The 15,145-nt window shown below is 21.3% G+C and overlaps 1 protein-coding gene and 1 long non-coding RNA gene across 3 annotated transcripts in view; one reads left to right on the forward strand and one right to left on the reverse strand.

The window, feature by feature from the left end:
• LOC122501958 (calcitonin receptor-like) overlaps positions 1-15,145 on the reverse strand; it is a 314,998-nt gene that overhangs the window by 299,725 nt on the left and 128 nt on the right. The window lies entirely within an intron of this gene.
• LOC122501963 overlaps positions 1-15,145 on the forward strand; it is a 149,967-nt gene that overhangs the window by 50,723 nt on the left and 84,099 nt on the right. For both annotated transcript variants that reach the window (XR_006301597.1, XR_006301598.1), the window contains exon 3: positions 959-1,038. This is a non-coding gene — a long non-coding RNA (uncharacterized LOC122501963). The remainder of the gene's footprint in view (positions 1-958; positions 1,039-15,145) is intronic.

Here is a 15,145-nt window from a genome sequence, read left to right on the forward strand (position 1 = left end):
TTCCAATCATTTGTAACTTTTCCAAAATGTAAGAAATTTTGTTTATGAAAATAATTGAATTATTGAAAAGAAATTTATGTAAAATTGTAAATATAATTGAATTTATAATTGAATTATTTAAAAAAAATTTCAACATAATTTCATTTTTGCGAAAAATTTTATTACTTTTGAAAATAATTGAATTTCTCCAATCATTTGTAACTTTTTCAAAATTCAATTTTTTTAAAGTATTTTTAATTAAAATTCTTCTATAAATCTATTATTTTTAATAATTAATTAAATATATATTAAAAAATGTAACTAATTTCAGAATTTGAATTATTAAAATTTTTGGTAAATCTAACTTCATTATAATTTATAATTAAATTCATTTTCGGTCTTATTAATAAATAAATCTATTATTATTATATTTTAGAATTTAACAGGCCGATAAAGAGCCTTTAAATACAAAATTCGTGCCATAATGTAAATATAAACGTTAATAATCCGGAAGTAATTATTATTAAATAATTATTATTATTATTATATTTTATTTCTGAATTTAACAGACCAACAAATAGCCTTTTATAATAGAAAATCAGAGCTATAACATAAATACAAGCATTAATAATCGTGAAACAATTATTATTATTAAATTATTTATTATTATTTATTAAATAACTATTAGTACAAATTTGCAAAAGTTTTCAGAATTTTATCCCTCTAGTGATTTATTTTCCTACATAAAAAATAACCTATAAAATTATTTTAATTTTCCTTTTTGGAGGTAAATTTTTCCAGGCAGGTTCACTAATCGGAATGACACGCGTGCGCATAATCGTGAAACATTTATATTATTTACAGACTTAGCAGACTATTATTAATTTTATCCCATGAGTGACTCATTTTCCTAATTCTAAATTTAAAAAAAAAATCTATAAATTATTTTAATTGTCCTTTTTTTGGGTAAATTTTTCAGGCAGGTCCTCTGATCGGAATAACACGCATGCGCATTACGTGATTGACCAGCGAACAATCGGCAGAAGATAAAAAAATAAGGTAGGATTTAAAATATACTTTTCTATAAGTACTTATAGATTTTATTTACTTAAAAAATTGAACTAAAATCGTTTAAAACTAAATTAAGCTCTATAAAAAGAGAAAGAAAGAAAAGAAATTATCTCGAAAATTAATTTAAAGTCATTAACTGCGGTGTCATTTATTTTTAACGATATAATTATGGGGAATTGACAAATTTACCATATTTGAAAGTAAAAAAAAAATTTTCTAAAAATAGGTGAATGAATCACATAAAAGACTAAATACGTATAAAGAATAAACATTTTCTTACCTGTGCGTTGAGCGTGACGTGAATTGATACGTCACAAGTATATATAGAACTGGATTAAAACACGTTGAAATATTTCACGAAAAATATATATATAATACGTATAACAATCGACTCTTTATCGCGCGACATTACGAAAAAAAAATTAATCCCGTAGTAAAACTGAAACAAAAAAAAAATCAAATTTCTAATTAAACCACTATAAAATACATACTTCGAAAAAAAAGAAATTATTTTTGAAAAATTGTACGTTTTCTCCTTTTTAAAAATAGTATTCAATATAGAAATTTTGATTATTTCAATTCATTTAATTATTTAACATTAATTAATTTAACGTTAGTTTCACTTTCTATTTCATTCTATTGAAAAATAAAAATTTTTTTTTAATTAAATTTTTCTAAGGTTTTTCAGTTTTATTTAATTTTACTTAAAGGTTCATTTGTTAATTAATTAAATTAATTTTAATTTGTTAATACACGGCCACTAAAAGCCAGTGTATTTTGAATAAATAATATTTTTAAAGAAATTTAAATAAACATTAAAAAAATGTAATTAAAAAATTTTTTTTTATTTTTTAATAAAATGAAATAGAAAATGAAACTAACAATAATAAATTACAATAATAATTTTAATTTAATGATTAATTCAATTTAAAATTAAAATGAATAATTAATTGACTTTTTTAACGTTCTATTTTGTTTTATTTAAAAATTAAATGAATTACAAATTTTTAAATGTTTATTTAATTTTTGAGTAAAATTATAAATTTACATTAAAATAAAATGTTAACATTAATTTTAAAGAAACATTTAACATTAATTAAATTAATAGACATTGAAAAATAATAGAAAAAATGTCTTATATATTGCACTTTAAGGTCATGCAATGTAGAAAAAAAAGAAAAAAAAACAGAACATTTTGAGGTGTTTGAACCTTTTGTGCCAATAACAGTATTAATTTTTTAAATTGTTGTTCTTTTACTCGCGTATTTTTCTTGTCCAACCGTGACATTTGACATGATTCATATACTTATCTTATGTATATATATATACGTGACCGGCGAACAAAAAGACATCTTTAATGAAGCATTTAATTCTTCTATATACCAAATATATAAAAGAAAAAATTTTTTTCTTAAAAAAACAATTATTAACTTTCTAATTGATAACAGAAACTTTTTATTTTAATTTAAAATTTATTTATATTAATTATTTTAATATTTTAATTTGAAAAATTTTAATTAAAAAAAAATAGTTTTATTTAATGTTTAATTTTTGTTTGTTTTATTTTATTTTTTTTATTTTTTTTTTTATTTTTTTTTTTATTTATTTTTTTATTTATTCTTTTATTTTGTTTGTTTTATTTAATAATGTATTGGGTGTATTAAAGAAACAATTTATGTAATAATTTTTAATTATTATAATACAATGTTTGTTAACATAAAAATTTTTCATTAAATTGTTTTTTTTTAATCGAAACTGCAATATAAATGTTGATAAATACAAATATAAAAAAAAATCAATAGAGCATAGAATTGAGCAAATATAAAAGCGAGAGCGCGAATTGAAAGATTGAAACAATTTTGAAAGAGAATGTCGAGTTTTATTGATATCACGATTTCCATACGTGTATAAACGAATACAAATCATCGATCAGTTGAGATGACACTACACTTTTGTGTTTTTCAAAAAAATAAAAAAAAAAGAGTCAAAGTAAATACAAAAAATCTACATTACAAATGAAAAATTAGAATTTTTCCTCTCCTGCAATTTTCAATCATATTTCTTCTTTTATTTATATAGCAAAAACAAAAATTGCTTGTAAAAAAAAGAATCTTTGCTGCTTAAAACAAACAAAAATTAGTAGTTTCGATAAACTTTTTTTCTGATCCAAAGAAATATGTTATATAAATAAATAAATATTTATTTATTATTATATAAAACCTATTATAGTTATAAAATTGACAAAAATTCCTCAATAAGAGAAAATGGTCTCATTGATAAAAATTATTATTCCTCTTTCTATTTTTTTGTAACACGTGGTATATCACTTGAAAGATAATTGCGTGATTAATATTAATTATGTTATCAAAATATTGGGGAAAAATAGTAAGAGGATGCATATGACAATTATTTTTTTAGCGGCGTATTTTAGTAGTTTGTCCCATAAAAATAAATTATAGAAACTCATCATACTCGAAATTCACCTATCATTACTCATCATTTACCCAAAATTATAATATTGAAATCTCAAAAAAAAACAAATTTTTTCCAAATCTATTTTTTAAACAAGGGGGGAAATTTATTTTTATGAATTAGAATAATTATTTTATTATGATAACATTATTATTGTACCTAATAATTGTTTTTATAATAAAACAATTTTTTTAATAATAATTTTTATTAATTAGAATAATTGTTTTATTATAATAATAGAATAATTACTACGGTAATTATAAATAATTGCCAAGTTTAATTGAAAACTTTTCTGAGTGTCCTTCCTTCTTATATACACCGTCCACTTCATCTCGTTTGCGAGAGAGAATTTTTTTCCTAACGGACAATTAGAGAACTATTTTAGCGCGAAATTCAAATTCTCTTTTTGATTTTTTTCATTTTTAATTGAATTGCACAAAGAAAAGATGAATTTTCTGCTTAATATTGATTAAATATTTAATTCAAGTTTATTTTTTCTCCTCAATATGCAAAGGAAAATTTAATAAAAGGAATATTTTGAAACTTGCAGAGCAATATTAAGGAGCAATAATGTTGCGCAATATGTTCCATTATAGCTATGTTGTAAACAGTCTCTAAAAAGTTTTTCATTTAAAAAAAGTTGAGTCTTCTCTGTGCACTGTATAATAGCTTTAGTCTACATACATCAATTTCTATATACTTTTTCTTCTAATAATGAAATGTTCAGTGTAATGAAAAACGGGATTTTTAACAATAATAACTTTTTTAATAACTGTTTTGGCTTTTTCTGTATTTTTCCAGTCTTATTTACTTTATTACTCTTTATTTTTCTTTGATCTCTTTAATTCTTTATTGTACTTTTATTTGCATTTTATTCCTACTTTATTTTTTTTGTTTATTCTTTCTTACTATTTATTACTCTATTTTTCTCTTTCTTATTCCTTTTTAACTCTTTCGTACTCTTTATTTTTCTTATTCTTTTTAATTCTTTTTTTACTCGTTTTTACTCAGTCTTATTATTTTTCACTCTTTTTTATTTTTTTCTACTCGTTTTTATTTTTTCTTAATATTTTTTTTACTCTTTTATTCTTTTCTACTCGTTTTTACTCTTTTTTATTTTTTTCTACTCGTTTTTACATTTTTTAATTTTTTTTCTACACGTTTTTATTCTTTCTTAATATGTTTTTACTCTTTTTTATTTTTTCTACTCGTTTTTATTCTTTTCTACTCATTTTTACTCTTTCTTAACATTTTTTTTTACTCTTTTATTCTTTTCTACTCGTTTTTATTATTTCTTACTATTTTTTACTCTCTTCTATTCTTTTCTACTCGTTTTTACTCTTTTTTAACATTTTTTTATTCTTTTCTACTCGTTTTTACTCTTATTTATTTTTTTCTACTCATTTTTATTTTTTTTCTACTCGTTTTTATTCTTTCTTAATATTTTTGAATCTTTTTTATTCTTTTCTACTCGTTTTTACTCTTTTTTAACATTTTTTTATTCTTTTCTACTCGTTTTTACTCTTTTTTAACATTTTTTTATTCTTTTCTACTCGTTTTTACTCTTAATTATTTTTTTCTACTCGTTTTTATTCTTTCTTAATATTTTTGACTCTTTTTTATTCTTTTCTACTCGTTTTTACACTTTCTTGAATTTAAAAAAATTTTTTTATTCTTTTCTACTCGTTTTTATTATTTCTTAATATTTTTTACTTTCTTCATTTCTTTTCTACTTGTTTTTATTATTTCTTAATATTTTTTTTTATTCTTTTCTACTCGTTTTTACTCTTATTTATTTTTTTCTACTCGTTTTTACTCTTTTTTATTTTTTTTCTACTCGTTTTTACTCTTTCTTAATATTTCTTACTCTGTTTTATTCTTTTCTACTCGTTTTTACTCTTTCTTATCATTTTTTACTCTTTTTTATTTATTCTTTTCTAGTCGTTTTACTCTTTTTTATTTTTTTTCTACTCGTTTTTACTCTTTCTTAATATTTTTTACAATTTTTAATTTTTTTCTACTTATTTTTACTCTCTCTTAATATTCTTTTACTCTTTTTTATTCCTTTCTACTCGTTTTAACTCTTTTTTATTTTTTTCTACTCGTTTTTACTCTTTTTTATTTTCTTCTACTTATTTTTATTTTATTTCTCCTTTTTTAAATTATTTTTTGCTCCTTTAACTCGATGAATAAATCTTAATAGACGTCAAATATTAAATAAGCAAAAACAATTTGAATACAAGGACAAAGACAATATTTTGGTCTGAAAATTCTCCAAGGAAATGCATGTAAAGTGCTTATTATGCATTGCGACAATATAGATAGCTTCATCTCTACTTTATAGGAGTTTAATATTTACTAAAGAGACTTAAATTAATTAATAAAGTATTAAATTGCATCAAGCACGATGTTCCTCCTAACTTTCTCCATTCATATTAATCACTAAAATAACAAGTGACAGTTTTAAAAATATTGAGCCTCACCTCGACTTTTCACTTTCAAACTTTACTATTATGATGCAAAATATAATAACACAAAATTCTTCCTCTTCTTTTATAATTATTATATCTTTCCTCAAAACCATTTTTTTTTTTTTTTTTGCATTTATATTAAAAATCAAAATATAGGCAAACAAATGAAAATTTAACGATCCATAATCATATTTGTCATTCGGAAAAAGAATGATGATCGATTATTGACTGCATAAACATTTCGCATACTTGTACGTAAAATTAGTTCGATAAAGATTTATTATTTTATTTTTAGATTTTTGCTTGGAATTTAGAAAAGTTTTCTGTTTAAAAAAAAAATGAAATTGAAATAATAATTTTGGAAAAGATTTCAAATTGAAATTATGATCCTAAAGTTCCGAACGTTCAAGTGAACAAATATTTATTTTTTCTTGAAATGAAATTTTTATTACAACAATTTTGCATCGCTTTCAAATAAAATTAACAGTTTCTAAATGTAAAATTTACTGTTTTAATTTTACATTTACTTATTGCAATCAGTAATAATTATGAAACTATTTTTAATAAAAAATATTTCGTTCATTTGACCAATAAAAACTTTTGCATCATGAAATGTGCAATTGAAAAAAATATATTTTTAAATTAAAATGTTAAAAAAATATTTTTAGATTAAAATATTAAAAAAATATTTTTAAATTAAAATATTAAAAAAATATTTTTAAATTAAAATGTACAAAAAATATTTTTGAATAGAAATGTTAAAAATATTTTTAAATTAAAATGTACAAAAAATATTTTTGAATAGAAATGTTAAAAATATTTTTAAATTTAAATAACTGAATGGAATATAGAAATATTTTCAAATTGAAATAAATGAATGAAGAAATAATTGCAAGCTTGATAATATTAAAGCACGAAAGACAAAAAGTGATGTTTGAATTTAAAATTATCGGATATTTAAACGTGAATTATGCAAACAATAAACGTATAAAGTTCAAAGCTCATATCCCTTTTAGAGTCAATAATGAAGGAACATTTTGCATACAATTAATATTTGAATTTAATCGTAAATTCTAAAAAGGATATATGTATTTATGAAAATCGTTTAGAGTCAATAATGAAGTAGGAACATTTTGCATACATATGATTAATATTTGAAATTAATTGCTGTGAGTTCTAAAAAGGGTTATAATATCGCTAATACTCTCCAGAATTAAAATCCCGTAAATTCCAATAGTTCAGTAAAAAATTTCTAATTTTAATTTTAGTAGTAAATTTTCTACTCAAGTTTCAGAGGAACCAACTTAATAAAGTTATTAAATAATTAAAATAAGTATTTGAAATTATTACTGTAATTAGTGCGAACTTTTGTCGAATTCACAAAGTTTTTCTAAGAATATAAAATTGAGACAAAAAAAACGTATCAAAATAGTTGCAAAGCAACTATTTTGATACGTTTTTTTTTTGTCTCAATTTTATATCCTTAAAAACTGTGAAGAGTAATTTGTACAATGAAAGAAAACAATTTGTAATTTGAATAATTGAAGAAAGCTTTACAATAAAGAAGCGAATTTTAGCTGCATATATATTGACGATTATATTTTTTAATATTATAAATTTATTGATCGGAGAATCGAAATGTTTAAACACGCTAGACAATGTTCTTGACCTGGCTTCTTGTATATATTGATTTGGGTTTAAAGGATATGCTAACGATGAGGGCCAACGTGAAAACCAAAGCTCGTTTACCAATGAATAATATGAAAACCAAATAAATTTCGAGGAGGAGGACGATCGTATAATTCGTATATAATGACAACAGACCATATTTTACAAGTCAAGTTTTATATGTATACTATATAAAAGAGGGTCAATTTACGTTTTGTTCGGAAATTGTCCTATTTTACTTAAACAAATGTTTTCATCACCTTCAGCATATAATTTCATTTTCCCCTTCGTGTTCTAGTCATTGCATCATTAATCGATTAATAATTTTTCTTCTTTTTTCTTTTGAAAAGGAAAAAAAAAAATTTTTTTGTCACGCAACATATATTATGTATGTTGACAATACAGTGATCAACACTATATTTATTTTGTACATTTTTCGTTTTGACAAACATCGTTCTTTTATTTGGTTTCTTCAATTCTTGTGTATAAATTTAGAGAAACTTCTATAGAATTACGTTCTACTTTAGAAGAAAAGTTTTTTAGTTTTCTTATTTTTTGTTTCTAGTTCTGTTTTTTTAATTCTAACTTTTTTCCGCACCATCTTTAATTTGCATTTTTTTTTTATAATTCATACACGAACAATAATCATTCGCCGGATTTAAAAATTTTTTATCTATTATCTTATTAAAAAAACAAAATTATTCATTTTACCTCTCACAATAATTTTTTACATATATATTAATTATATATTATTAATATTAATATAGTAACTAAATTTTTCCTTTTTGAATTTCGCGCCAATAGTTCTTTAAATTGCCGCCCAGATGGCATGAAAGTTCTCTCACAAACGAAACGCAGCAAATATAAACTACCGCATCAAATATCTTATATAAATCCAACCGTTTCCGTTCTGTTAAAAAATAACAAAAAAGCAATTTATTTTCATTTTCTAACAGAACAGATGAAACAGTCTTAGTTTATAAAAAAAAGGAAAAAACCTTCTCTAATTTCCAATTTTTCGCATAATTCATAAACTTTCAACTTCTACTATTTTTTTTTATTCGTCATTGTTTTTGCTTCCTTTTGCAATTATTCATCAAACAATTTATATTCACCTACTTCCTTATTTTGTACAAATATATATTTATATTGTATATATTTACTGTGACATGCAACTAATTGCATTCCTCTCATTTTCAATTGTCAAGTTTTATGATTTTAAAATAACTTACACAATGAGAAATTTTGAAAAAAAACAAAATTACCGCATCTATTTTTATACAACACAAACATTATCGCACAAGTTTTTTTTTTCTCTCAAACATTCCGCCTTTTATTATTTTCCTATCTACATTAAAACATAATTATTGTTGTCAATTCTCTTTCTCTATCTTAACTCTATTTTTCTTTTTTTGATTTTTTAATTTTGTAATTTAATTTCTTAAAGAATTGTTGCGGGAAAAATTTTAAATTCTAGTCTAACAAAACTGGTAACAACTGATATAACTTAAAAAAAACTATTACAAAAAATTGTGTTTTAATTCAAAGCGTATGAAATAAGTCAATTAAAAATTTTTCTTTGCTATTTTTTTTGGACTTGGTATGCGGAAATTATTTTTCTCCTGAATTCAGAAAAAAAATCGTAAATTTAGGTATGATTGCAAGAAATGTATTCTTTTTCGTTTGTTATTCGCGTTATTGAGTGAAATTATAGGGAAGTGAATTTTTTTTTGTATTTATATATATTGTATAAGAGATAGAGCCGATTAAAATCATCAATCGAGCTGTCGAAAAGACTGTTAGACGCTGAGATTCTATCGAACGCATTCAGAATTCATAGCAAGGTCACTTCAATTTATTTCCACTGAAATGTCAAGTGGGTCTTCGAGCACCAACTCAAATCAATCGCTTTGCCTCAGGAATCTTCAATGCGCCTTATAATATAACATCTAGACAATAGACACATAAGAACTTATACAAACATATGTTTATATATATAAATGTAGTATCAGTCGTGAAACCAGGGCCAGTAAGCTTTATATGTTTCTATATTTTTATGTCCAAAGAAACCTATGTACCTACAGTTTAGAATCAATTATAAATTAAAAAATTACACTTTTATTATAACTGCTTATTCTTTATGCTTTTCATTGACATTGAACGTGCACTTTTTTTATACCTATACTTGATTCGTTATCGAGTAGTTAAATAGAAGCTATACTAAAATTTTGTTAATTACATTCACCTCGAACAATATTTTATATATTTATTGAGGAAAAACCTTCAATTTTCTATTGTTATTTTTTTATTATTAAATATTTGTTGCTATTTGTATTGTAATATTTTTTCCATTGGATATTTTTTCGTTTATGGTTGATAAAAAAATTTATATTATTAAAAAAACGGTAGGAAAGGAAATGAAAAGAGAAATTTATGTAAAGATTCTCGGTGGCTCAGTGGATAGAACACTCTGCAATATCCCGAAGTATGTGAAAAGGGTTCGATTCCTGTCATCAGGAGAGTGGAATTTTTTCTTCGATTGTTTTTTATTTTCACGTACAAATAAAGTTTACTTTATAACTTTTATTATTAATTTCAAATACAATCGTATTTAAAATTAATAATAAAAGTAATGATAAAACAAATAATAAAATACTAATAAAAGTAAAAAAATAAATTAATAAAAGTTAAAGAATCAATTCTTTTTCTCCCAGATTACTTTTCTCTAATTTTATCCATTAATAAGAATAATTTACAATTTGCTTTTTGTTGTGAATTATAATTATAAGTATTCATTTTATAACTGAAATGAAACAACTTTACATCGCCAGCATAACATTTTTAAACTCTATTTGCTTCATTTCGCTTGTGAGAGAACTTTCATGCCATCTAGGCGGCAATTTAAAGAACTATTGGCGCGAAATTCAAAAAAGGAAATATTTAACTCATGATATATTAATAAATAATTATATATAATTAAATAATATTTACAAAAAAATATTTGTCTAAAATTCTACTTAATATTTACTAAAATTTTATGCAGAAATTCTACTAAATTTGTTCTAGTGAAATTAACTCGGTAGTACTTAATATAAATTGTAATGAAAATAAAAATCATAATAACGTAAATAAAACCTGTTAGTAAAAATATTATTAATATTAATAGTAATAAATAATAATATTTATTTTTTTATATAATAGCAATAGTAATATTATTTTTATAATAATAGTAATAATAATATTTGCTTTCTGTTAAAACCATTTTGTAATAAAAATATTATTAAACAAATGAAAGTAATATCATTGAAGGTTTTTGTAGAGAACATCATAAAATTTTTTTAATAGAAAGTGAATTTTATTTAACGTAAATGCAATTTTATTTAACGAAGAGAGGGCAATTAGTAGTAGCGCGTAATTTCGATATAATGGACAGAAAAACAAGGCTAGGTTAATTAGTTATCGCATGTTAAAGTTGAGTATTGTAGCTAATATTAAATTCAAAATTCTATATATATTTTTTTTTATATATAAATTCATATAAATGAAACAAAGTTAAAGATATTTTGCTGAAGAAAAATTGATATATACATATATATTGAAAAATATGTAAATGACAGTGGTTTTAGAAGCTATTGTAAAGTTTCATTGTCGTGTCAACAAAAGACCTTTTTATGAAGCAAATAAATATGAAACACATTCAACTTGAAAATAAACATTCATTGCTAATTTATCCCCCTCATCAATGAGACTAATTAAAATCAATTTAAAAGTCCATAAATTAAACGCTAAACATACTCTAAAAGGAATTTATGTTCTTATAAATAAATTGGCATTTAATTATTATATTTGCTTTCGGAAGTGCATCCATAAATATTAATAAATATTTAATATTTATAAATATTTAATATTTACAAATATTTAATATTTACAAATATTTAATGTTTATAAATATTTAAAATTGATAAATAATTTATTTTTAGGAGACGTTCCAAAAAAAAGTAATGCTTTTTTTTAAAAGATCCCCTCCCCCCCCCCCCCCGAAAACGGCACCTTTATCAAAATTACATTTTTTGATAAATATTCTTATTACTTGATAAATACTAAATTTATATATTTTTATTTATTTCTATTACATTTAAATTACTATAAACAAGTTTTGCTCTTTACGAAAAAAAAAACTTTTCTTGATTATGAAAAATTATTTTTCAAATTTATCATTTTTTTATCTTTTTAGAAAATTATTATTTTCAGTAGTAGTTTTACTTTAAATAATTATACTTTGTTTCAAATAATAATTTAATAGGAACAGTAATATAAGAAAGAAACAAAAGAAAATTCTTGGCTTTGATAACAAAACAAAAAATTAGATTACAATTATTTTTTTTATAACAATTTTTTTCTATTGTTCTCGTATTTTTTTACTCTATTTTATTTTTGTATAATAAAATTGCATTTTCAATAAAAGACATATACAATTAATAATTATTTTTTTCTAAATTATTTAAACAATATAATTGGTTTTTAATTTACTAGGTAATAATTGATGGAGAATTAACTATTTTTCATTTTTTTATCTGTTCCAGATAAAAAAATTTTTTCCTTGTACAATAATAATAATAATAATAATAATAATAATAATAATAATAATAATAATAATAATAATAATAATAATAATAATAATAATTAATAGTATTAATATAATATTATTAATAATTAAATTAATAACTATTAATCAACTGCTAATTATTAAAAAATTCTAGAATTTATTTATTTGTTAGTTAATTAAAATCCAATTATATTGTTTAAATAATTTTTAAAAAACGAATGATATACGAATGTATACGTTTTATATTGTAATACAACGAAGTTGAAGTCCACAACGTTGATCAACGAAAACGTTTTTTTAATTTATTTGAATATTATATTTTTGTTAAATATACAACAATTATTATTAAAATATAAATAAAACTCTACTTTTTTAATAAATGTGGCAGTATTGTTGCTTTTTCCTTTTTTTTCTATTAATTACCACTTATTGAAAAAAATTTTTCGTTGATAAACGTTGTGGACTTCAACCTGGTTAATAAAATTTTTTTATACAAAAATACAAGAACAATAAAAAAAAATTGTAATACAAAAAATAATTTTAATAAATTTTCTTTAATTGTAATTGATTGATAATTAATTAATTATTAATAAAATGATCGTTATACTGCCATTAATAAATTATTAATAAAATAATTGTTATACTACAATTAATAAAAATACAGAAAATTTTAATTTGTTTAAAAAAAGGCAATATAGTCCAATAAAATAATTGAATTTAGAAAGAAATTCTTCCATACACGTGATTGTGTTATGAATAATGTATATAAAAAGGCTGAGAAAACATCGTCAAGAGCATGTATATTGTATTATAGTTTGTGAAAGATATAAAAGATAAACAAAACTGCAACATGAAAATAATAGTAGGTAATAATAATTTATAATATTAATAAAAATAATAAAAGTCAATTATGCAGAGGAAGGGCATTTTTAATAATAATAAATAATAATAAAACTATATTAATAATTTTTATTCATTAAATTTTTTTTACTATTTATTGCTACTATTTATTACTGAAATAAACAAGTACCTAAATAAATTAAAATTTTTTGATTTTATCGTGATCGTACATCTTAATGTTTATAAATAATAATAATAATATTTTTATTTATTTATTTATTCACAAATTTTGTTCCCGCAGTATTATTATTATTATTATCATCAGTAATAAATATTAGTAAATATTAGTACAATTGTACCTAAGTTTATATGTGAAATAAATAAATAAATGATAAACATATGGAAAACTATCATTTGTACATAGTTGCCCTCTTTTTAAAGTGTGACTATGTCAAGTTGCGTGTAGCTTTTACCTCATTAATGTACAGCAAAATTACCTTACCCTATCGTGGCATGTGTGCGCAGGTATGCCGCATATATCTATACATTTAGTGATTAAATTGATAAGGACACTTTCGCTTACCACACGGATGTGTAATAAGTGACAAAACTATGTACAGGAAATCAGAAATCTCTCCCATCCCCTTTTTTTTATTGTAAAACAATTAGTCATTAATTTACCTTTTTTCTTTTCTTTTAAAGAGAGAATTTCCATGGTTTTTTATTTATTTCAAAGAAACAGTTATATTTTTTTTTATTCATTTATTTTTATTTACAAAATTAAATAATTTTTAAATATATTGTTTTTAAAAGTAGTTATATTTTTTTAATATAGTCGTTATATTTTTTTTTCTAAAAAGGAAGTTCTATTTAATTTATTGTTTTTAAAACTAGTATTTTTTTAAACTAGTTATGTTTTTTAAAAACACGTTATATTTTTTTATCTATTAAAAAAATCGCGGTTCTCATTAATTTTATCTTCTTTTTACCTTTTTTTCTTTTTCTTTCTTTTTTTTTATTATAATTTGCTAAATTAAAAAATTTCTGGTCAATAAAAATTGTAATAATTTATTAGTTAATTAACAAAAAATTTATTACAATTAAAAGTTCAGGGTTCAAATTGTTAATTATTATTTTTTTTTTTGTTCAGTATATACGTGCTTCATTTAAATATAAATTTAGGCTAATAAAGTATTCCCAAGTGTCACGTACAATTATGCTATTTTTAACCCTTGAGTCTGTACCTTACACTTGATAATCCGAATTAATAATTTAATCTATAATATCTAAAGCACCCGCATGACGTAGAAATATTTTCAGTTTCAATGAATGCGAATTATAAATTCACTAAATTTTCTGTGACAGAAAAATTAATTTCTGTCTTCCTTTCTTTATTGTTAATTACTTTTTTTAAACATTTTATTGTTTAAATAATTATGTGGGAAAAAACAAATTATTTTACAGTACAGATTAAATTTAATTATTTATTAATAAATAAATTAATTAATTAATATTAATAATTATTATTATTACTGTTGTTTATTATTATTATTATTAATATTAATTATTATTGTTACTGTTATTTATAAATTATTAGAAATTAATTAATATTACAATAATATTTTAATTGTTTTTATTTTTTTTAATTTTTTTTTTATTTATTTTTTTTATTTATTTATTTTATTATTTTATTTTAATTAAATTAATAGCAAATTTTTTTTTGCAGTAAAATTGAAAAATAGATATTATTTTCTCAACACAGTTTCGCTTTCAAGAAAAAAAAACTCAAAGAAAATTCTTTTTGGAAGGAAAAAATTGTCATTCAGTTAATAATATATACATATATGTGTTCGCTGAGATTAATTGTAAATTAATTTCCCGGGAAATAAGGAAAAAAAAACGTTTCTAAATATCAGTCGACCCAAATACAATTTTCCGTCCCCTATATATTTTCAGGCACCGTTTGACTAATCATCTTCATCGCCCTGGAAACGCTTCCATATTCCCATAAATCTATAAACTAAGTGGGGTAATTTTA

Source organism: Leptopilina heterotoma, unplaced genomic scaffold, assembly GCF_015476425.1.
Source record: "Leptopilina heterotoma isolate Lh14 unplaced genomic scaffold, ASM1547642v1 Lhet_219, whole genome shotgun sequence".
Taxonomy (NCBI): Eukaryota; Metazoa; Arthropoda; class Insecta; order Hymenoptera; family Figitidae; genus Leptopilina; species Leptopilina heterotoma.